General features: G+C 37.1%; 1 protein-coding gene across 6 annotated transcripts in view; it reads right to left on the minus strand.

Moving 5' to 3' along the window:
- Positions 1-25434, minus strand: part of ZNF385B (zinc finger protein 385B) — a 373053-nt gene that overhangs the window by 92675 nt on the left and 254944 nt on the right. Inside the window, exon 1 of one of the 6 annotated variants that reach the window (XM_019739358.2) lies at positions 12331-12468. The exons of the other annotated variants lie outside the window; for them this stretch is intronic. The gene's annotated coding sequence lies outside the window, so the exon portion shown is untranslated. Of the gene's footprint in view, positions 1-12330; positions 12469-25434 lie in introns of those variants that run through there. 6 annotated transcript variants of the gene reach the window in all.

The raw sequence follows: 25434 nt of genomic DNA on the forward strand, positions 1-25434 counted from the left end.
CTGTCTGGTCCTTGTACACTCGCACTTCCTAGTTCTATCACTTTTCATGCTGTTGTGCTTCCCAGGATGCCCTTCCCTTTCTGTCCTCTTTCAAATTCTCTCCATTTTCAAGTGGCATTTAAAATATCATTTCTTCCAGGAAGCCTTCCCACTTCCATCAGCAGAAAGTATCTTGCTCTCCTCTAAACCCACAATACATTTCAATAACACCTCTCTTATGGTACTTAAGACATTCTATTGTGTATGTGTCTTCTTCCCCAAGGAGCTTTAAGCTCATCTGGGTTTGAGACCAGACTTAATATACTGTTGTTTGCCTAGTCTCTTGCCCAGAGAAAGCACTCAATGAATGTGTTGAATGAATGAGGTAACATAAATGACATCTATACTCTTATTACAAGAACTGTGCTGCTGCGTACAACCTGATTAAAGCTTTTCTTTCCCACTGATAATCATGATCATCTTCGAGTAAATAGATTATGGGAATTAAAGACACAAGTTTAATAGGACCCTTTATACATGGGTTGTGTTTCTAACCTTGGGTTTAAATTAGTATTCTAGAACTCAGAAGCATTTTCCATAGAAACAAAATCATAAATGGTCACTGGATTCCTGGGATAGTGCTCCAAAGCTTATTAACCTATGGGACAGGTGTATTAGATAGAACATTACACTAGCAACAGCACCTCAATGCCAGCATTATCAGGGTTCTTGAAAAGTATTTATGAAGATGCTTAGTCTTCCTTGCAAAACATAAAACCATGAATTTTAAGAAATACTCAGAAAGTCATAACCAGAGGACAATTTTCTCATGTATTCCAATCATTACTTTTCATTGCCAGGATGAACATGATCTGGTTAAAAACCAATTTATAATTGTTGATTATTAGCTCTAAATTTAGAAAATGAAAGCCCTCTATAAAAATATTTATGTTTGAATTTTTAGAAAACAGAACTTGTTTTCTTTTGTGTGTGTGTGCTTATAATTCTAAATTTCAGCTCCTTTGTCTCTCTTTTGGATAATTTTAAATTGACTATGACCCCTGATAATCTAGCTTCAGTTCCTTTACCCACATCCCCTGACAAATACATAATGACCTGTTAATAAACTTTTAATTACATTCATTAGGGAAGTCTGTTATTTTAAAGTAACTCTTGAGTGAGTAAATAATTCTTTTTTAATGGAAAAATGATTGCCTTTCTAATTATCTGAATTGCAATCTTAGATTTTCACAAATTTGCTTATTGAATGTAGGCAAGTCTACAAACAAGAAGTTATCTATGAAAAAGACATATTTTCACTGTTACTTTTGTTCCCCCCCACACTGAGGGTGATATTATGGTAAACTTAAAACTGGAATCCTTGGTCCTTAGGAAGGTAACTGTCTATTTGGAGAACAAGAATAATATATCTGAAACAATTATAGACTAATACTAAGGCACACAGAATTTGGTGGGAATTATGGGCACATACAGATAAGTGGTAGACGGGAGAACATAACCTCCACAAGGACAGGGATCTTGCTCATGAATGGATCCTAAGCACCTAGAACTGTGCCTCACACACATTATGGACTCCGTACACAGCTACTGCACCCAAAGGAGAGACAGAGGTGGGTTAGAATGGGCAGAGACAATTTCACGCTGAATGCAGGATTTGACCAAGACCTTAACATACGTGATTCCTTAGTTCCTCTTTTGCTTACCACCTACATCCAGACTATTAATATGTCCTGTTGTCTCTACCTCCAACACATATTGCACACATTTCTGCTTCTCTCCTTGTCACTGACACATTTTAGCCCAAGCCATCAACATCTATCTGGACTACAGCTAAGGGTTCTTAAGGGATCTTTCTGGGACCACTTATGTGCCCCTACACTTGGTTAGCCACACAGCAGCCAAGAAAACAGTTTAAAAATACAAATCCTCCATGTTACTCCGGTGCATAATGGTTTTCCACCGCACTTTGAATAAAATCTTACCATGGCCTTAGTTACCACACGATGAAATCCCCACTTACTTCCAAAGCCTCACCTTATACCACCTCCCTTTATCACCCCCTGCCCCAAGATCTAAGCTTCCGTTCTCTTTCCCAAACATGTTAAATTCATTTTCATCTCAAGGCTTTTGCTTTTGCTGTTCCGTCAGCATGGAAATCTCTTCCTCCAATTCAGTTGGTTGCAGCTCAGCTGAAACACAATCGAGGCCTTCAGCAGGATCTTTCTTCTATTACATTGCTCTGCTTTTACTCCATGCACTTATCTGTCTCTAAAATTATCTCGTTTTGTTTTCTTGTTCATTGTCACCTCTCACTAAGAATACAATCTCTATTATACCAACAACTATGTTCTACGTGCTCTATTCCCAGCTTCTAGAACAAGGCCAGGCCGACGGTAGGCACGCAACGCATATTTTGAATGAATGAATGTATAACTACATTTTCTTAGCCTTTTCAAAGTACACTTTTAAAACAAATCAAACGGTTTGAAGGACGCTGCATATGTTATTACCATTCTTTTTTCCTTAGTATTCACTGATTGCATGCTGTCACAAAGTTAGTAACATTTAAAATGAAAGTATTTCATTATCATAGTATGGCTGACATACATTTGGCAAGAGTATGTTGGGTATGTGTGAGACATAGTATTTATTCAGTCTACCAAATGCTTGGTGCACATTTCCGTTTACAGGTACACGACAACCCTCACTCAGTCCACAGATGTTACAGGACCCACTGATTGATATGCAGACTTGGTATAAGAGAGCAGAAGGAATGGCAGCTGTCCTCCTCAGAACTTTTTCAAGACAGAGATAAGAATAAACTCAGCGGAAAGCCTTATCCCAAATGAAGGATAAACTGACTTATTTTTTGAATCCTCTAACACTAAAGTAGATTTCATTGGTCATCTTCACATATTTGTATAACAATGGCTAACAGATAACATTTATTATATGCCAACACTGTGCTAAGCCCTTTATGCATATATTAATTTACCCCTTCATCAAACTAACACAGTAGGGAGGACCTTGCTATTATCTGCATTTTGTAGATGCCGGAATAGGAAAGAGTAAATCTCTTGCTCAAGGTCACAAATCAGGTAAGTGGCAGAGCTGAGATTCAAATCCACATTGTCTGGCCCAAGAGTCCACACTTTAACTACTCTGCGACGCTGTCTTTACACTATACAGCATATAAGAATAATTGCATATCAGATGTCGGCTACTTCTAAATACACATGATCTACTCCCAAACATTTGTAAGTAGCTGTTTGCCTCATTATGCCAAATAAAGGTCTGGAAGGCTTAGCAGCAAGTGACTTCATGAAGCAGTTCTATATCATGTGGAAATCATGAGGAAAATCTAAATCAAATACCAAATCGCACTGTGCCTTTAATATCACTGTGAAAACAGCATGATTTTCTAGGACACACTGTGAAGTCTGAGGTGATAAGATAGCATATCTTAAAATGACTTGAAACCAAAAATGGATTTGTGTTATTCCCAACTCACCAAAAATGTTCTATTTTGACAGGTTAGAAGATGGGGATTCAGACCTCACCTTAATATATAAGGTCTTTAAGTGTGCAAACCTCAGAGATTTCTGCACAGTATTGGGTCAGGATGTTTATGAAGAAAGTTCAATATTAGCTTACAGAACCAAGACAGAATGCCAATAAGACTTAGGTTGTTTTGTCATTCGTATAAGGTCCTTCATTTATTCTAACACCATCTATTCCCTCCTTTGAAAAGAGATGAATTAGCTCTCCTGGGAAATGTGAATGAAGCAAGGAGGAGTTGAGTCTTCTGAACATAACACACATTGTGCAACATGACCCTATGTAATAAATCTTTTAGAAAGCAGGTATTCTTTTCCAAATGGGGCCTGTCTTCATGTTTCCCATGTGAGACTTGGCAAACGGGACATTCTGAGTCTGAGGCCACTTCTCTGCTCTTCAGCTGACAACTCTTTTACACAGACGTCAGCCAAAACCTTTACAGGAGCACGTAGAGGATGAAAATTTTGAATCATGTCCAGTCAAGGGAATCCATCATCCTTGAGCTCTCTGCCTGCCCTGTGTTCGAACAGCATCATAGCATTTCTACACGTCATCCCACCTCCAATGAGATGACACACAACCCTGGACAGGGAAAGGATTAGCTGTCATGAAACTGGCAAATATTTGTATAAAATTATTTGAGACAAGGGGGGCTGTGGATCCTAATTTAAGAATTCCTGACATAAAGTCTGAACAGAAACAAAACCCCCAAACAAATGTTCATTTGGGGGAGGGGTGGCAAATGGAATCCGATTTAATCAATTCCAAATAATTCTGTGATTCAAAGAGATTAATACGCTTCTGAAAAATCGCAGGCAAACTATCTTTTTGTAAATCCAGTTTGATTTTTTAATGTACTAGAAAAGCCAGTAAATAGAAGACCTCTATAATGAATCTTTCTGTAAAGCAAACACTTGTTTTATAAACTGCAAATGTAATCCAAAGTTTTTCAGTTTTTACAAAAAAATTCAAATTTTCAGTATCGGATTTGCTTAAATTAGAACACATAGAGTGATATTACATGCACAGCAGCTAACTTCCATTAACAATTTACAAAGTAGCCTGGAGGTCAAGTTCAGGTATAACGGAAACTGGAAAAGAAGGAATTCCATAAAGTTCCCACTCTTAGGTGGACAGAACCTTAGTTATCCTCTGCCCCAAAGACCTCATTTCATGGATGAAGAAATTTAGTTTCCAAGAAGTTACATGACCTGCCCAAGGTCATTGCAGTAGTTACAGATAATAAGGAATAACAGCTATAAAAATAATGATGGTGATGATGATGAAGACGATAGCACTACGATTTATTGAGCATTTACTTGAGCTAAGCTTTTATAGACTTGAACCACACGTGCTTTTACTACAATCCTAGAGGAAGATTTTATTACACCCACTCAGCAGATGGCGTACCCTGTCCACTATCTGGCGACTCAGAACTCAAACCAACTCATGACTCAGAACCCTGTTCTAACTTGAAAGACTGTGCTCTGAAGCACTAGTTTAAACTGCTTCCCAGAATACAACAGGACAGAGTGTCACATGGTCTTGAAGTATAAACAATGAAGAAGTTAGGTAGGAAAGATGTATCTACAACCTTTAAGGTTTATTCACATGTTCAAATGGATTTTTTAAAAATACAATATTAGACACTCCTTGCTAATGCCACACCCTCACAGATATACACTAGGAGTGTACCAGGAACACAAGCTCTAGGATAAATCCAGGTCACCTCCTGCTTGCAATATCACCCAGAAACACAATACTTGCTACCCAGGCCTCTCCCTAGTCTGCCGCCCAAGGGAACCAAACCTCATGGAGTCCACGATCTCACTCTGCCACTTCTAGGCCACATTCTGGGTGCCTGCGATTCCATATGTCCATGTCCTAATAGCCCTGGAACCACTTCCAGGACCTGCATACCAGTAGATGTCTTTTCCTGATCTCTCACCCTGAGGTAGATAACACCTATGAGAGCTACAGAGTGGCCTCTGAATGGCTGTTTTCAGGAAACGCAGCTAGAGCTGGGCCGTGGGGCATGGGTCCATACTCCTGTAATCCAGGACTGGGCTGGGCTGGGACAGGAGCCACACCGGGATTCCATGTTCAGGCACAGAACTTGGAGGTATCTGGGAATTCTAAAATAATAACCGGCCTTCTCAAGTTTTATGGCTATGTATTTGTCAGTATAGGAGAATAAAATATACTTTATCAGCTTAGTGGCTTGATTTTTTAACAGAATAGTTAGATATGGGTGGGCCTCAATATGTGTTCTTGTCTTAGGCCTCACAAATAGTAGTCCGGGCAAGGCAGACTGGCCTGCTTTTCAACTTCCCCATGCTGCTTTTTCTGGGCTTTCCCGGTCCTTTGATCCCTTTGGCATGGCTCCATATCTGCATTCGTTCCTGTTTTCCTCACTCTACCATTAATAGTGACCTCGTATGAAATCCATCTATCCAAACGTCATCTGCCATTTAATGGCTGACTGTAGGCCACACACTGTATGAAGTGCTATGGATATGATGATGGACAAGAAACTCTTAGTTCTGCCGTTGTGGAGCTAACTGTCTTGTGAAGGGTCCACTTAAATATGGAGGCATTTAAAATACAGAGTGAAAAGTGAGATAGGAGGAGCAATACTGAGGATGTTGAGGGAGCATAATTCTTTCATAGGTGTCCAGTAAGGCTTTCTTGGAAAAGTAAGGTCTAAACTGAAACCCTGAACAATAGGGCTTACGTCGTCAAAAGTGGGTGAGGTAGGAGAAGAGGAAGAGCTGGTTCCAGGTTTGTTTTAAGTAGAGGCAATTACACATAAGGCCAGGCCTGAAGCCAGATCAAACATGGTGCCCTGAACTCAAAGAATTTCAATATACACTAACGTATGTCTCTGGGGTGAGAAATGTTCCCAAAGAGATCAACTGCGACCAGACCAATGCAGGTCTTATAAGGCATGCTAATGTGTTCAGATGTTACCTAAAGGTAGTGATGAGTCAAAGGCAGATTTAAACAAGGGTGCTACAAGAAGAGACTTTCATGTTAGGAACATCAGGTTGGAGAATGCCTTATGTGTATGTGCAAGAGGAGCTGGTGGGGAAGGGGTGGGAGGAAGGCGCAGAGACTGATGGAGCTAAGGAGTCCAAGTAGGAAGCATTATAGTCATCTAGGTGAGAGACAATGTTGACATGAACTGAGGGTGAGGTTGTAGTGAGAGAAGAAAACAAAAAAAAAGAGGTAAACTCAATAGGACTTGGTAACTGTTTGGATATGGGGCTGATATCCAATGGACTAAAGCAAAGCTGCCAGCCTGGGGAGATGGAGTGATTAATCACAGAGAAAGAACAGAGAGGGAAGAGTAAGTCTGAAGGGAGCTTTGACTTTATGAAGCACCACTCCAAGTCAGGGCTTTGAGTTTTCATCTTTTAGGACCACACGCTGAGACGAAGCATCCAGGGCCTAAGTGCTGGATTCTGGGGGTCTCCTCTTCACACTGTGCCCAGCTTCTTTCCCACCACCCCAAGGAAGGGGGGAAAATAACAGCCAGGAAAAAGGGAATTCTTGACTGAGGCTCTCATTTATAATTCCTCTGTAAAAAGATAATCATTTGTTTAAAATATTTGGCTATTACAAAAGTTACCAGGACTATTCAATAAATGACAATGTGTCCGAATTTTCACAATTATATTTGATTTTCAGGTATCTCAATTATTACAGCAAGGATTCAGATTTAGTCAATATACTAAGATTTTGCTCTCAAATATTTGATGTGAACCTAATACAGGTTGATACTTTAAAGATGAAGACAATTACTAAGAGAATGGCTAATTCAAATCCCTCACCTTCTCAAATTTTACACATGCATTTCGTAGTATATCTATATCAGAAATTAATGCTTATCAACATATCTGAGTTACAGTCTTTTCTCAATATACAAGAATTTCACATGGGCTATTACTGGAAGGAAAATTTTAAGTAACATCACTTACTTTTGGATAAAAAGAATAACATAATTTTATTTTTTTAATTTGCTAGACTAAACATCAACTGATATGTTAACAATCCTTTGTGAAGTGAGCAGCTACCAGGAAAAAACAAAAACAAAAAATAAGCAAAAGCACCCAAAGGATGGGTTCAGTTCTTGAGAAAAAACTTTTCAAAGTAAAGGGCATCATTTTGCTCAATATTGATGAATATGGGTGCATTATTCACTTGCTATATTATATGCAGTATTATTGGGTATTTTTCGTAAAAATCCAAAATTTAGGTTAAAAGCCAAATTTAAGAAAGTCACTTTTGAACTGTTCAACAATTGTGCCATGTGAATTTTTGGAAGTTAAAAAAGTACAAATCAATGTTATGTAAGGAAATAAACAAAAACGGATGAGCAGCTTTCAAGGGCTCCATCAATATTTTAAGCAAGCTTAGAGGAAAAGTCATGTTGCTGCATCAGCAATGACAAGGTTACTCAGATCTCATACCTATGTGCCTTTGGATACAATTCTTAATTACTTTATACCTCAGTTTCTTTGTGAATCAAAGAAATAGGGTCAAAACAAAGTCACAAAAATTCCACAGAAAATAAGGTTTATAATGAGATCCTACATTCGATAAAAAGTATATCATTGTTATTAGATCCACCTTACTTTTATCTTTACACAGAACTATATCCCTGTGAACCAAAAGGAATGATTTTTTAAAATCTCTCCTTTACTGTAACGCTCTATGAGATTGATAGCAAAATCTTTTCCCAAGAGGAATGGCCCTTAAAAAATTAACAAAATGAGGGCAATTTAAGTATTACCCATGCCTAGATTAAGGGGTTAGAATCCTACATATGAGCTGCATTTTACAGTGAGGCAAACATAGCCAAACCACAATGTATTCAAGTAAAAACAGAACCACAACTCTCTGGATAAAATGCAGACCAGAACTGGAAATAATCAGACAGGCAGCATTGTCCTCACACAGAACATTGCACAGTAAAATGAACTTTTCTGTTTATCCTTCTCAAAATTGTTAGGAGTTCTCTTAGTGAAAGTATCAAAATAGAAAGTCCATGGAAGCGGAATCTAAACTATTTCTGTTTGGCTCTGAGCAAGGTATTTATCTGTTTTATTCTGAACAAGGTAGCACAGTAGAATAAAAAATATCCCGGAGTAAACAATGGTAAAATCTGCTGGATGACCAAGAAAATAATGACTATAGAAACACTCATATTAAAGACAAATTAATTGTAGGTAGTTACAGGAAAAGACCATTAAAAGCCACTGAGCCTATAAATAAACTAGATGGAAGCGATGCTAAGAGAAGCTAATTTAAAGTCATACCCATACACAGAGGAAATTATATTCTTCACATGGTATAAATCATTAACATTTAGAAGTACTGAAATTATTAACTACCATCTTCCCTTATGGTTCAAAAAAGTTGCGTAATGATGGAGGACCACGAGGAAGGCAGATTAATGAGGAGAAGTGGGTTTTGCCTGAGGAACTTTCTGCTTATCCCGCTCTCTCCCTCCTTCCTTCGTGAACTCTTCTGTAGCCCTTCCTTCTGAGATATTAATATTATACATCTCTCCAGGTCCTCCTCGGGCCTCTTTGATCAAGTAGCGCTGTCTCTTTGAGCTCTGCTTTCCCTCTTCTGGACGTAGATGTTCAGGTTTCAACACTGGTTTTCTGTTGGCCGCACTCTACACCCTCCCTGCGGATGATCCCTTCCTCCCAGGGCACTCTCTCTGCTAAGGGCTTCAACTCAGAGCCCCAGGCTCTGCCCCAAGCCTCAGCTCCTACACCCAGATACCTGGTGGGCACTGCAACCTGGATGCCCCATAACCGTGTCTAGAACCAAACTTCTTTGTGCTGAGAGATTTTACTTTTACTCTGAAATGTGAGAGAATGAAGTTACTCGTCCTAAAGGAATATCCTGAGATAATAAAAGATATATTTAAAAGAAGAAGAAAGCCAGTGGCAAAGAATAAGAAAGAAAAGCCGTTAACAATATTTCTTATAAATCTTCAGAACAAGAATTAGATAGTTTAACGGTACTTTTAACCATCTATGTACAGATTAAATTTAACATCATTTAAATTTGAAGTTCAAATGAAGGATGGCCCCTCACTAAATGTTAAAACCAAATTTAGAAACAGAAATGGAAATGCTGTTTATTTGGAATTCTCCTTTGCTTCCAAGCATTCCTCCTTTACCATGCAAAGCAGAGAAGCTTTCAAAGGCCACTTGTCTCAAAGTTTCCCTGTGGTAGCTGATTAGGTCCCCACCTGCACTGCAGAGAGCTAGATCCCTGGGAAGAACATCAAGGATAAAGAGAGAGAGAGAGAGAGAGAGAGAGAGAGAGAGAGAGAGAGAGAAGAATTAACGTATTTCTCTCCCTATCAAAATTTATGTGTGAAGAAGTGGCAATTAGTTGTGTCAAAATGTTTTGGTATCATTAAAATAAAAGATATTTTTTTAAAGCTCAGATGCCTATGAATGTAGATTATGTTCCCGACTTATTGCTAATGTAATGCCCATATTTTAAAAATTTAAAGTGCTGCAAGATTTTCATTGAAAATCTATAAGAATTTCTTCATGGGTTTATTTTAAAGTGAAAATTGAAAAAAATTGAATTTCAATACACTTACAGAAAAACTTGAACTTGATTCTCTTCTACACAACTCCTCTTCTTGTATTCTTTAGGTTAAATGATAGCAACTCTACCACAACACATGCCTCCTACCTTTCCTTTTCTTCTCACAGCTGCATAACCACCAGGTCCTAGATGTGTAATCCTACAGTGTCTCAAATTCATCCTGAGACTGACCACTGTCTTAGTTTGGACCCTCATCTCTTCCTATCATTACTACTCTCCTTCACTCCATTTTTATTCTTATTAGATCCATTTTCCAGGCTGCTGCCAAAACAATATATCAAAAATCCAAATTGAACCACATTACTTTCGCGCTAAAAATCTTTTTTTTTTCATTTATATATTCTACACATATCTGCTGAGGGCCAGGACTTATCTGTCAGAGCAATACACAGCGTTGGGAAAACGGCATGAACAAGTCAACAGGGTTTCCAGGCCCATGAGCTTTGCCTTCATCACATGATTTCCACTAATGTGGCTTGAATAGTCCTCCACGATGAGTCCTATCATCTGAGCTTCATTTCTCACCATCCCTATCTCAAACACTGCATCAGCAACACACATACCTGTCTCTAGTCTCCTATGTACATCATGCTATTTCTCACCTCTGTGATTTTTCTCCCACTGAAATTTTCTTCTCCTTCCCCACTTTCATCAGCCTATTTCTATCCATTCTTCAAGAGAGGAAATCCCTCTTAAGGCCAACTCAGGCTGAGATTAGTGGAGAGAAAGATAAAACTACCTCCTTAGATGAGATCTTGGAATAACTGTTTGTTTTTTTCCATTTTAACTTACTTCTAGTTCTAATTAGAGTAGATAATATAAAGTTGATTATATATAAGATACATAATTTCACAGTGAAACTGAATTTTCTCTAATAACACATGCCCCAAAATATACATAAATGTAGTTTCTTTATATCTGTTAGACCTATTACTATAATTCGCTAATTATATAGAGCTGGTATCTACTTTAGAAACTTTGTCTGTGTATGTCAGTGTATTTCTAGCAGAAAATATGGTAACTGGACCCGTGCTCTTTTATAATTAATAATCTTGGGGGAAAAACAGATTAATATAAGGGTTTATTAAAACCTTATAAGTTGTATAACCTCTTATTCTTATTAGAAAAAAACTATAATTGCTTTTTCGCTAAATTATGTTTCAGTACTTTTAGTAAATTAGTAAGATGAACACTAGTTATGTCCTCAGTAAGGAAAACAAAGAATAAAATAATAACTTTGTGGTTTGTAATGACAGTCTGTTTTCATATGTGTTTTTTTATTTGTTTTTGGTGTGTGTTTTTTTTTGTTTTCTTTTTATTTTATTTTATTAAATTTATTGGGGTGGTGTTTTTTTTTTTTTTAAAACAACAACAAACAACTGGTGGCCATGAATAAATGTTAATGTGTTTGCATTTCTGTACGTTTTCTTGGGATGATATATTTAGCCCTCATAATGTTTTTAAACTGAGATATGTCCATTTTTCACATTCAGAAATTAATTAATAAGTTTAATTAATTTTACTGCTCTAGCAATTACTCATTATTTATTACATATTTATATTTACTGGTGACCAGACACCTTAGACATTACTTACCTTCCTTAACTAGTGATAGTACTCTGGATATGGGATGCGTGTGTGAACATGCATGTGTGTGAGTGTGTATGTGCACACACACATTGATAAATTCTTCATATCATGCTTATATTTATGTATGCTGCACATTTAAGTACTGTAGCCATCCATTCTTAAGCTCAAATACATTTATCCATTCACTGAAATATTTATTAAGCCATCAACTATGGCCAGGCCCTGTGTTCGTCTTGAGTAAGACATGGTCCCTGCTCTCAAGAAGCTAGTAGGGAAAACAAAACAAGCACACGTCACAAAAGCAATGAGTGAGTTGTACACAAGGTAATTTGTAACTCTCCTTTCTGAGTACATATCAGAAGTTAAATCATATCTTAAAACTATAACAATAATACACAAAAACAAACAGATGTAGTAGGTATATTTATCTTGCTTTCTCAAATCGAAACCATCAGAGGGTGTGTGTGGGTGTCTATATATGTACAGTCACTCTGAGCCCAGCTACGAGGCATAGAAAGAAAATAATTTTATGTTACTTACCACCTTACTCATCTATGTATTCATAGTTGTCCATGTCCAGATACTGAGAACCATTTAGGATAAACTCAAGTTTTTAGTAGTATTCATGAGAGTCAAGAAGGTTCAGAATTGACTGCCTTACCTACCTAGTGGGAAGCAGTTCTTTAACCTGGCAAAGTCATTAGACTCTATTCCTGAAGCCTGAAAGTCACCTTGGTCCTTCACTGTTTGTTCAGCTGATCACAAATCAGAGGTCATGCCATTTACATTGATAACAGACTTTGTCCAAGTGTGTTAACTCCTGGTTTTTCGGTGTAGTTTCTTCTACCTAAGAAAAGTTTATTTGACCTCCTGCATGAAACTTTAACTAGAACTGTTATCTGAATAAAAACATTCCTTTTCCTTTACACACACACACACACACACACACACACACACACACTTTAAACCAAGAAATGTATGATATTTCCTAATTACTAATTCCATATAAGAATCAGGACTAATATGCAAAACAAATTAAATTATGTGTCATTGACTTACCCTGACACATACATTAAGTTATCTGACAAACCTGGGCACTAGGAGAGTACCTGCCAGTCAGTAGGATTGACATAAGCCTGTGTGGTGATGACCCCTTATCTTAGGCTTGTAGAATCCCACTAATAGAAAAATATGTATTTCAGTGAAGAATAAATCCTGGATAATATGGAGAACAATCATAAATAACTTGATTTTTCTGTATAGCAATCTTTAAATAGCTAAATCTATGCTTCTTTAATGGTTACTTGATCAGAATTATTAGCACATGCTGACTGTTACTGGGGTATCGGTATAAAATAAAATATGAGAAAATAAAAAAATAAAAAATGAGAATTCCAAACTCAGTTTTCTTCATTAATGAATACTAAATGACCTCAAACCAAAGCCAGATAACTCAAAAAAATCCCACTGGCTTGCTTAAAGCATAACTGGTAGAGTTTAAAACACCTGCTAGTTGTTAACTGCTTTAATTTGTTGCTTGACCATGCAGGAATAAATGTGCACACAGAGACAGATGTTGAGGTGACAGTTAAGATGCTCATATCACACTAAAATTCATATAATGAATTTTAACACTTATAAACTTACACAGTACTTCAAAATCAGTCAGTAGCTTTCATAATTTGAATATTTTATCCTAAAGTCCAGTAAAATGTATAAATTTGGTGTCAGAGTTAAATTCAATGCAATAGGATTTGATATGCACTTAAAATAATAACCAACAATTTTCTGTGCAGCAGGTGCTATGCTAAGTGACTTACATGCATTATATAATTTAATTTTTGTTAGAATCCTATGAGGTGGATTCTGTTATTTTCATGTCACAGAGAAGATTGAGGGATTTTAGTGAGTTAAGTAACTTGCGCACTAACTGTTAATAAGTGACAGAACTTGGATTGAAACCAAACCTTTGTGACTATGGTGCCAAATTCCAGCTTATATTTGGTCTATTGTGGATTAGAAATTAGAAGGCCTGAAATGGAGTCTCAGCGTTAATCAATTATTAGCCCTGAGACCTTAGGGAAATCACTGAAGTTCTCCCATCTTCAATTTTCCAATATATAAAATAGAGCCAATAAAACATCCTAACCATTCTCACGGAGTTACCATGAGGATTCAAGAGATAATGTAAATAAGAAAATTATAGAGTGATCCACAAATATCATTTCATTACATGGTTATAACTCATAAAGCATTTTGTAGGACCAAACATTAAATCAAACATCTCATTAGAGAAAGAGGCTTTTGGAAGCTGCTGGAGCTATTTTTTCTTCTCCTATAGAAAATGTTGGGCAGGGTGCCCAGCATGGCACGGGGCAAGTATTAGGAACAACATCAATCCCCTTTTGTGGGTACCATGATAAATGAAAGGGGGATCAGTGTTACAGTCAGTGGCATAGACTGAACATTTGTATTCTCCCAAAATCCATATCTTGAAGCCCTAACACCCAACACGACTCTAGTTGGAGACAGGGCCTATGAGGAGGTGACAGTTAAATGAGAGCATAAGGGAGGGGCCCTAATCCAGTAGGGCTGATGCCCTTATAAGAAGGGGAAGAGACACCAGAGTCCTCTTTCTCTGTCATGTAAGGACACAGGCAGAAGGCATCACCATCTGCAAGCCAGGAACAAATTCTCACCAGAACCTGAATTGGCAGGAAGCTTGATCTTGGACCTCCCAGTCTCCAAAACTGTGAGAAATGAATGTCTGTTGTTTAAATGACCTGTCTATGGTATTTTGTTAGAGCAGCCCAAGCCGACTCATACAACCAGTATCATGTTCACCCTTCACGTTGCCAATGTCACCCAAAGAGCAGGGCCAACTGAGCCCTGCTGTCAGCAATGCAGTCTGACAGATCACATGAGAGGATGGTAACCTGCAGTTGGGCGCCATGAATGTAAGAATGTCCTCGGCCAGCAGAGCATAAATGGGGCTTAGTATAAACTGCTTTGCCTAGAACAAAACTGTCCAAGCTCAGCAGGTGACAGTAAATATCCTTGGGAAAACAATCAAACCACACCAATAGAAAAATGAAAAAGTTCTAACGATGCAGTCCTATCTGTAAGTATAAATTATTGCTAAAAGCTTGAAACTGAACCCATGCAGAGTAGATAGTAGAAACATTCTGATTAACAAAATTACAACTGAGCAAACAAAAGAATTTCTACATTAAAAAATTAGTAACGAAGCTCACTTTATATCTTCCCCCTTTTCAACAGAGCACAGTTTCCTTCTAAATTAATCTACCCGTTTCCTGAGTTAGAAGAGAAGTTAGCTGAAGCCATTACATACAAAAATAAGTACACTTTGAAATATTACTTCTGCAGCTTATTTTCCTTAGGGTGAATATAAATCTTATGTCTTGGGCATTGTGTCTTAATTTACAAGAAGATAAGCAAGTTTTCAAATGCAAACATAGCTTCCCAGGAAGGTCTAATCCTGAATTCTGACTAATGTAAAACTTATAGCTGATAAAATGTTTCCACCTACCTCTTCCTTTCACACTAATCACCTGCCAGATGATTTAAAGAGAGCATTATTTGGGGAACATTATTCCATATGAGGCACGACTCTAGGTACATATGGCAGGAGCTGCTAGTTTTCTTGCCAGTCTCCATGATAACGTATTAGTTTAGCAAATTGCTTCCCAGTTAAAGAAAACATTTCCCAGCTCTCTTTCCAGCTTGCTGGGGTCAAATGATTAGGTTCTGACCAATGAGATAGGAGTGGAAGTGATAACTTCTGGGTCGTGCCCGTAGAAGGAAAGGTGTGTGGTGTATTTCCTCTAGACTTTCTCCTTCCTGTGGCCTGCAATGTGGATGGAGGGATGGAGTGGTGAGTTGAGAATGCGAAAAAGAAATGAAGACCAGAGGTGGTGAAGCAACAAGATGGAGTAGCCTGGGCTCCCAAAAAGCTGTTGTACCATTCCTGGATTGTTAGCTGAGACAGAAACAAGCCTCTGTTTAATGAAAGCTACTGAATTCTTGAGCTCTTGTTACAGTAATCTATTCTGTATTTTCACTAATAGAGGACCGTGCACATACCTTGTGAGGTATTACTATCCCAGTTTTACTGGGAAAAATTGAGACTTAGATTAAAGAACTTCCTTACAATCACATAGGTTGTAAATGGTGAGGCTAGGGTTTTAATCAAGTGCCTTTCCTGTTAGATCTTTCTTTGTACTAATAGAGAGAAAATTATTAATTTATAGAAAATTAGTATCATGCCACTTTCTAATCCCTGATCTATTAATCTCCTAGGATTATAAAAGTCTTCAGCTTCTTTGAAATGGAATCAGTGCTACAAACCCCTATTTTTCTAATAAAATGCCTGATAGTTACCAACTCCTCCAGGACCTATCCCTCATAAAATGTTCCATTAGGAAAATTATGGAGAGGAAGTATGCTGACTCTCCTGGACTGTGAAATGAAGGACGAGTCAGAATGCCCTTACCATTTACAAAATAATACACTGGGAAAATCAACAATAATTCAGAAACAGGTCAGAGGTTATTTTGGTGTACATTTTCTTCCCTAGTGTTATCTTTAACTAAGCACATAAATTTGTTTTCGGAAGGCAACATATGTATATTCATTCAACATTTGACAAGTATTTATTGAGTGCCTACTCTATGTCAGGTACTTCTTTAGATATTGGGGGTACAGCAGGAAATAAACTAGACAGAGTCCCTGCATACATGTGGATTATACTCAAACACATCTACTATAATTAACGCCCTATACAAATGAACATAACAGGCTTTCAATGTGTGTCAATAATCTGTATTTTTAAACTTTTATGTTTTGGAATAATTTGAACTCTACAGAAAATCTACAAAGATAATACAGAGAGTTCCCATATACTCCTCACCCAGTTTCCTGTAATGTTAACATCTTATATTACTACGGTATGTTTTTCAAAAGTATGAAATCAATATTGGTACATTTCTATGAACTAAATTCCAGACTTTATCCAGATTGCACTAATGTCTTTTCTCTATTCAGGATCCAACTCCAGAATACCACGTTACATTTACTCATCACGCTTCTCGAGTCTCCTTTAGTTTGTGACAATTTCTCACTTGTTCCTTTTTTTTATCATGACCTTGACAAATTTGAGGAGTACTGGTCAAGTATATTATAAATATCCCTCAATTTGGGGGTTTTAAATGTTTTTCTCATGATTGAACTAGAGTTACAAATTTTTGGAAAGAGTAACACAGAGGTAAATTCCCTTTTCATCACTTTATACCATGGGAGAGATGAGACTATACTAATGACTTATCACTGGTGATTAGCGCTCATCTCTAGGGAGTCCCAATTGTATTGATCAGAGAATGTTATTTAGAGACCCAGATCTGGACACTGGGTGTGGCTATTGCTGCTGGGAGATTATTGTTTCTGAGTGTTCCCAGTAAGAAATGTGATTTTAAAACTTAAATAATGCTTGAACATCAGAACTAATGAATTCCACTTCTGAAAGTCAATATTAAAACACAGCAAATTTATTTGGGAATATATACATAAACGCGTGCATGTACATGTGCACACACACACTAATTTAGAGCTGGTAAAATAATGTTAGGTATAGAACGGTAAAATGAATTATTTAAATGCTACAACATTTCTGTTGTTTATATTCTAAGATGCTAGGTCTTAAGGAATTTACACAGGAGCACACTTCTATGTAGCAGAAATGCATTTCGGAAGGCTCCTTAAAAGAAAGAGGGCATAGCCTTCTTCAACATGTTCTCCCTCCGGTCTGCTGCTTGTCACACAGCAATTATGACTGGTGCTCTAGCAGGCGTCTTGCATACTAGGGCCACAGTGTAGGACTGGCAAAGTGTTGAGCTGAAAGGAGCCTGGATTCCTGAATGACTTTGTGGAGGCATCATACGTGTAAGTCCTGAATTGCAGACCTCCAGACTTCTTTTGTGTGGGAGAAAAACAAACTATCTCTTTAAGCCATTATTACAGAGCTCTGTGTGTGAGTCAAATATAATTCCTAACAATAATAGATTGTTTGGAGAAGAGGTAGAGGGAAGTAACATTTATTGAGAACCTACTATACATAAAGTACTTTATTTATATACGTTAGTTTATGTAATCATCAAAATAACATTATGTTTGTAGTGGAGAAAATTAAAGATTAGTGACACTAAGACTGTTACTTAGGTTGTTACAGCTTAGTATTGAAACTAAGCCAGAATTGAAATCGAACCCTGTTTTCCCGTTACAACATGCTAAATAAATGTCTTGCTTATAGTAGGTACCCAAACCTATGTTAATTACTAGCGATGAGTGCCAGCACATACATTGTTATGTCCCACTCAGCAAGTAACATAGAACGATATTTAAATAAATACAATTATGTATATTTAAATATGCAATAAAATACAAACATGCATCCGTAGTTTGAGTCCCCTTACTTATCTCCATGATCAGCATGTCAAACCGTAGAAATAGCATTAGGGCCATGTTAGGTGTATAACCTCAGAACTTATTGCGCTCAGTCCATATATAACTATAGTTTTTCTCTCTGGGCTAGAATGGGAAACCATTCAAATCATTCTTCAATCTATCTACCCACTTATGTATTCATATTTACTGAGCATCTACTACATGCTTGTAACAAAGGGTTGGGGTGCTACTGGCATCTAGTGAGTAGAGGCCAGAGATGCTACTAAATATCCTACAGTGTACGATCCCCCACAACAAAGAATCACACAGTATAAAATGTCATTAGTGCTGAAGTTGAGAAACTCTATTCTTTTATAACTGCATATTCATATTTATTTTTTATTTTTTGGTTTCTATAAACTTTTGGAGAATAGGGACTGTCTTATTCAACAACATATATGGAGGAAGTAACAGGTCTCATGTCTCACAGTTCTTTCCCTTCCATTCCATAGCTACTGCTGTCATCTTCATCGTTTCTCCCATATGCCTCTTTAATAGCCTAACTGGCTTCCTTGCCCCTAGTCTTTGCCCTCTACAAGTCTTCACCATATTTTTTTTTTTTTTTAGTGATATTTCTAGAACACACATATATGACTAGTTCACAAGGTCTACTTAGAACCCTGGCATGGCTTCTCACAAAATACAGAATCCTTATAGCATTATGAAGCTTTTCCATTTGTTTCAACCATCCACTGACTATTTCATCTCATACTTACATTGTAGCCATACATGACCTCTCTTACTGGCAGAAAGAAAACAAACAAACAAACAAAACTAGTTTCACAAGCTCTACTTGGAATCATGGCATGGCTTCTCCAAAAATCCAGAATCCTTATCTACTAGTTCAGAAGCTTAGAAACTTACTGTAAGTATTTCATACTTAAATAATCAATAGTAAGTTAAAATTGTTTTGTTTGTTTTTGCTACTTAAAGATAAGAAACAAAAAGGGAGAGAATAATAATTTTAGGCTCCTTTGGAATTATGTGACTAAGTTGCCTGATGTGAGGAGACTACGTTTGTGTTAGGATATAATTTTTTCTTTCTAAATGACCACGAAGATAACTAGCTTGTCCTTTCCATTTATGATCACAGATAAAAGATAACATTTAACTGTGAATACGTTTTATTTGGAATACTTAAATAGTTCTTAGTATATAATATTAATATGTAAAGGCCCTAAAGAGTCCATTAAAACTCTGCACAACAAGCTGCATTTTAATAATACAGAGACCATGTGAGATGGAAGCTAATTTCTGATGTTTAGGTAACATAAGCAAAAACAATTTTCTGAAACAACTGAAGCTTATAAGTAAAAGAGGTTTAAAATACACATGTCCTACAGATGGCAGAACTTAACATCAGCCCGAAAGCACAGGAAAAGGAAAAGATTTAAAAAATTCTCTCCAAACCCAGGTTTCTTTCAAGCCTTCTGCTCAAAAGAGGATCAAGGATACTAATGAATATTCAACTCATAGTTTCTTCTAATAATAAATTCCACCTCTAAATCTATGAAGAAAAACAAACTTGCCCTATGTTTAGGTTCTCTCACAAGATAGTGGTCTTTCGTATGACTTTAGGAGTTGATTGCATTTGAATATGAAAAGACTTGACCTACCAAGGCAAAGAGAAAAACCAAGAGCCATTTTGTCAACATTATTTGCTAACCTCCATTGGAAAGGTGAGCATTTTACAGAGCTTCTCTCTGGATCAGCAAAATTTCTGATAAAAAAAAAAAAGAAAAAGAAACCCTGTTCTGCTTGGGCAACTTTTCGTTTCAAAGAAGAACAATGAATGGGGATAATGGTTTTTCTTATCTTTATATCGAACAACCCACAAGTCAAGACCTTGTCTTGCCATCATTTCTCACGCAAGCAGAGAGGTTGGGGGTGGTATTTGAGTTCTGTCAGACTTACCCACTAGGATTGCTAAAATCATCCTCCAACTTAGTCTCTCTCTCAGGAAGGAGCCCGAGGCTATGAAAACCACTCATGCATCACCTGCCATACCACAGTGATTCTGTGAGCAGACATCCTGGGCTGGCATAATTTGCTTGCCAGCCCCGAGGTCAGCCTGCTTAGTGACTGAATAATCTTTTCTTTTCCATACACTGTCTTTTGTGTGCCTGGGTGATGTTCCTGATCCACTATCAATGATGGTGAATCTAAAAAGCAAAATGTGACCATATAGCAGGGCGAAGCTTGAGGGCTGTACACAGAAGGAAAATGTCACAAAAATGACAGGAATTCTTGAAAACAACCCTGGCCAGCACTGCAAAGAGGGCTTTGCATTTGTCTGCCTCTTAGGCTTTCAGAAACCTGCTTCCATCTGACCCTACACTGCCAGCCTCTATTTTGGTCTTAGTTTCAGGCAGATGTCTATTATCTGGAACAATTTCACATGTTGACTGGTACCCTATATATTTACAAGGACAGAGAATCATTAAATAATAATCATACTCAAGCACCTTGGAAAGGATTAAGAAAGGAATGTCAGCTTTAATTTTGAATTTTCTTGTTATTTGTCAGTTTGCCTCTCAGACTTAATGCCAGGAGGGAATAAAAATCACCATTACTCTCTAGCTGTTCAACAGCATATATGAAATGAATAGGGGGCTTAACTCTGGCCTAACGGGCTCAATTTCTCCCTGTATCAGCAGAGAGCCAGGGATTCAATGGTCCAGCTTCCTGTCCATTATCCCATCAAAACCAAACCAGGTAGAGCTGCCCATATACATATATTCTTTAATGAAAGGAAAGGAACAAAGAAGAAAACAAAAGGGAAAGCATGAGCATATTTCTAGAGTGGGCTAATTGGGGAGCTACATTGGCATGTCTTTAATCCATAGCAATTTCCTGCCCCTCAGAAAAGGGGAGAAAAATGGTGGTTCACACCCACCCCAGTCAAAGGAAATACGCATCAAATATCTGTATATATCCTTTATATATATCCTTTGTATAAATCCTTTGTATATATATTTGTATATATCCTTTGACACTGAACCTGATACATGAAAAGTGTTTTACTATAGGGTCCCAGGATTTAGAAATAATTAACCAAGTTTCAATTTACTAGCTCCACGAATAGAATAAAGGTTGTCACTGAGACACCATCAGTTTAGCCACTGAAATATAAGCAGTTTTAGAATTCTGAAACTGTCCCACTTCGGTAATAGGAACTGATTTATGTGGGAAGCTATGCAACTGGCCAATTTAAAAAAGAAAAAAAGAGAGATATTACTATGATGTGGATGCTTATTGCTAGTCTAAAACCTAGCATTGATCTGCTGATTTTTCTTTTGTGAGGCAGGCCTAATTATAGTTAGCTATCTAAATTCAACGTTTATTAAATTGTCACTACAAGGACAAAAACTATAAAGGGGAAAGTTTAGCATAGTACAGTAGAAAGTTCATACTTAAAAAGGGCTGGGTTGGCACTCTCGCTGTTGTGTAGAATCTGTGAGTGACCCTAGGGAAGTCATCTAACCCCCGTGTAACAAGAAAACCATTATCTACATCAGTAGATGATACCTGTCTAATAGGGCGTCAGAACTGAGTGAGAGAGGGCCACAGACCCTGGAGCCAGACCATCAGGGTCTGAACTCATGCTGGCTCCGTAACCTCAGTGACGTCAGGTAAGTGAGTGAACCGCTCTGTCTCAGATCTGTCATTTGTAACAAGGGAATTATGTTCGAATTTGTTTCTCAGAATTATGAGACAATATGCTGTGGGGTTTTAGCCCAAAGCCTCGCATCTGGGACTTTTGCCTACACCCATTTCACGTATTTCACCTGTGACTACTGTTACTGATGTTGTTATTATTACCTTTATTTTATTATCCAGAATGTGGTAGTCCTCAATAAATAGTGGCTTTATTTCTCCCTTTTATGTTATCTTTCTGCCCCCCTCTGAGACTTGTACATGTTTAATACTACATAAGTGTTATTTGATTATTTCAGCTTTCCCTTTAGATGAGTGTTTTACCTGACTCACACTTATTTATGACGGCTAATGACAGCAACGGTCCCAGAAAGTTAACGCTTAATGAGACCGTAGAGATTCTCTAACTATCTAGCTACTTATTACAAAGATAAAGTATCTCAGTCCCAGAGTGGCTCATTCCCTCCAAGAAATAAAATATAAATATATACTTTATATAAAAACCTTATATATGCATGTATGTACATCTATACACACATATATACATACATAGTCAAACTGTTAGAAACTGTAATCATGAAATTCTTTTATGCTAGTATTTTTCATTTGTTTCATTTCCTATTTGTTCCACACAATCACTCAGACCTTTCTGTATTAGCTGTATAGTGTGGTTTCAAAATGAAATTTCTTCAGCTTCCCAGTGGTTCTTGGCTTAAGGAATAATGTGAACATTTTTATTAAAAGATATTTTACTTTCAGTAGAACATATAGTTTGTTGACTAGGAAAATACTGACAGCAATTAAAGGGCTTTGGGGTTAGGATTCCCAAGCAGACCATCAGAACCCAGTGGGAGGCATGGGGCTGGCTGGCTAATACTGCTTTTCCTTTATATGTCCCTTCTTAAAAGACTTTGTATAAGAATCATCCCTAGAAAGTTGCTCCCCTAGTGAAACTTCAACTTAATCCCTTCTAAGAAGGGCTACTTGCAAAAGCTCCTCCAGATTGTTCTACCAAAATGGTCACCTCAGCACCTGGTAGGGCTTTACTTAGGGTGGAGAGTAAAGCAACGGCCTTTCTTTCTGCTTCGGTTTATACTTTGCTCTTCCTACTTAGCACTAAGAACAGCTTCTCCTTGGTTTGTATAGATTCTTTCTCTTGTTCTCATAAATTGGATACGATGGAATGTGTGGGTTGTCCTCATTCATAGATAAACTGAGGCACAGGCTGAGACTTTCAGAAATTTATCAAGTGTCAGACCTGTAGGCTGTATCTCAGGTCTCCATCCAGGACCCATTCCATAAGGTCACTTGGACCCTAAGGTCCCTTCTGCTCCAGTGACTCTATCCATCAGCTTATTTTCTTCTCCTTTAGTGGAAAACAAGGTTCAGAATCTGCCTGATGGTCCATAATGAGAAAATGTAGTCGTGTTAGCAGTAATGTGTTAGGCGTCGTATGATTACAAATTGGGCAGGAACAACATCTTTTCAAAAATTAAACCACTGAAACTTGTGTGTATAGTCCACTGATGAAGAATAAACAGTTATGAATCCCCTTAAAAATGAGACAAATCTTAGACTGGTCAATCTCTCTTTTTTCTGCTCCTCCTTCCTTTTTCATTGTCTTCTAGAAAACATGCAGGTGTCCCAGCAGTGACGTGGTTGAGAGCTCACCACACCCACTTCTTCTAGTTGTTCACAAAAGCAAACATACTTATTGTCTACTTGGGGGAAAAAAACCTGTTTCCTTAAATAACTCAACTGCAATTTTTATTAACTCATAGGTATAGCACTGACCACTATCATTTAATAGTCTCAGTAAGGTGGATTGCTAAAACAACAATTCAATCGTAAAAATGATGACACAGGCTCTACCTTTTTCATAGAATGCTTTCCTTTGGAATAAGTGCACCTCATTAAAACACTCAGAACAAAAGCATGACTCTGAGATTAACCGGCAGTTATCTTTCTAATGGTCGAACTGCACAGCAAATTTCATCTTGTAAAAGTGCTAATATTTAATAACTGGAAAAAGCAATACTAAACAAAAAGGACTACAAGGTCTTTGGACAATATGTTATGCAGAAAAAAAAAGTGTATGCTATAAAGACTTCTGGAATTGTGCTCTATTATTTCACAGTCCAGATGGGGTTTTTGTATTATGTTAATTATTAACAAGGTAACAAAATAGTAAACTGAAACTGTGTAGGTTCTAATTGAAAGTTGTATGTCTAAACTGCATATGGAAGGTTTTTGGGGAGCTTTAATAAGATATTTTACTCCTCTATGTCTTCTTTTATTGATAGCAAGCGCTAATGTCTTGTAAAAGATCTTTGCAATCTTAAATATTAAGTATATTAGAAAGGAACACTGTGAATTTTCATATGGGAATATTGTCTATTATAACCTACATGGGGAGTCTAAAACCTAGGTCTTTGCAATGAGCTTTACTTATTCAACCCACTATAAAAAGTTATCATTAGAGGGGGAGACAAAAGACATAACTTACCAGGGATTGAATTACATTTCTCCAAAATATTAATATTATGTTCAGTTATGATAAAAATGAATTACTTGCTATCAATGGGAATAAAAACCTGATTTGGGGCAAGAAACTTTGTCTTTAATCCATAATAAACACTGAAATATAACACAAAATCACCTTCAGAAATTATACATGAAAAAGAATATTGAAGTACCTGAAAAAGAAACCACTCTATTAATTTTATTCTGTTTGCTGAGCATTTCAAATATTTTCCATTTAAATACTTTCTTTACCTAAATTATCAGCAATAATAGAATAATAGTATCTTTGAAAAATTAAAAAAAAATCCACCATGAATACATTTTACTAAATCTCCATTTATATTTCCAAAATACAATTTCAATAAGAATTTTTATTAGGACTACTTTAAAGATTATTGAATCTAAAATATCCTCTCATTTATTATAATTCTACGAGAATCTGGGTAGTTCACGTTTCATGCATGTAAATAAGAATAATTGCTTAAATATTTGAAAACACTCGTAAAACATAACATAGTTGTGAAGAGCAAAGAAACTGCAGTGTCAAGAAAGGCAGTTCTGTCCTTGCTATTATTCATAAGATACTAACTTAATGAAAATTTCTGCCAAAATTTCAACAACTGTCAACATTTTTTTTTAAAGTTCCTACATTTTTCTCCACCATCCTTTAGTCCATCTTAGTTATAACCAGGGTGGCCATGTAATTTACCATCCAAACCGGGACAGTTTTGAGAATGAAAGGGGATGCTATTAATAGGCATAGACTGGGACCGTCCCAAGCAAACTGGGATAAACGGTCACCATAATTATAGCCATCTTCTATCAGAATCTTTCTGCTGTCATTAGGTTGAAAGAGCACATGTGTAGAACCACTTCCAAATTACAATTTCCACTTTCAGGACACATAAGTAATGATGGGGAAGGGAGGGTGGGGGAGTAAAATCA

This window comes from Rhinolophus sinicus, linkage group LG01 (genome assembly GCF_036562045.2).
Source record: "Rhinolophus sinicus isolate RSC01 linkage group LG01, ASM3656204v1, whole genome shotgun sequence".
NCBI classification, from domain to species: domain Eukaryota; kingdom Metazoa; phylum Chordata; class Mammalia; order Chiroptera; family Rhinolophidae; genus Rhinolophus; species Rhinolophus sinicus.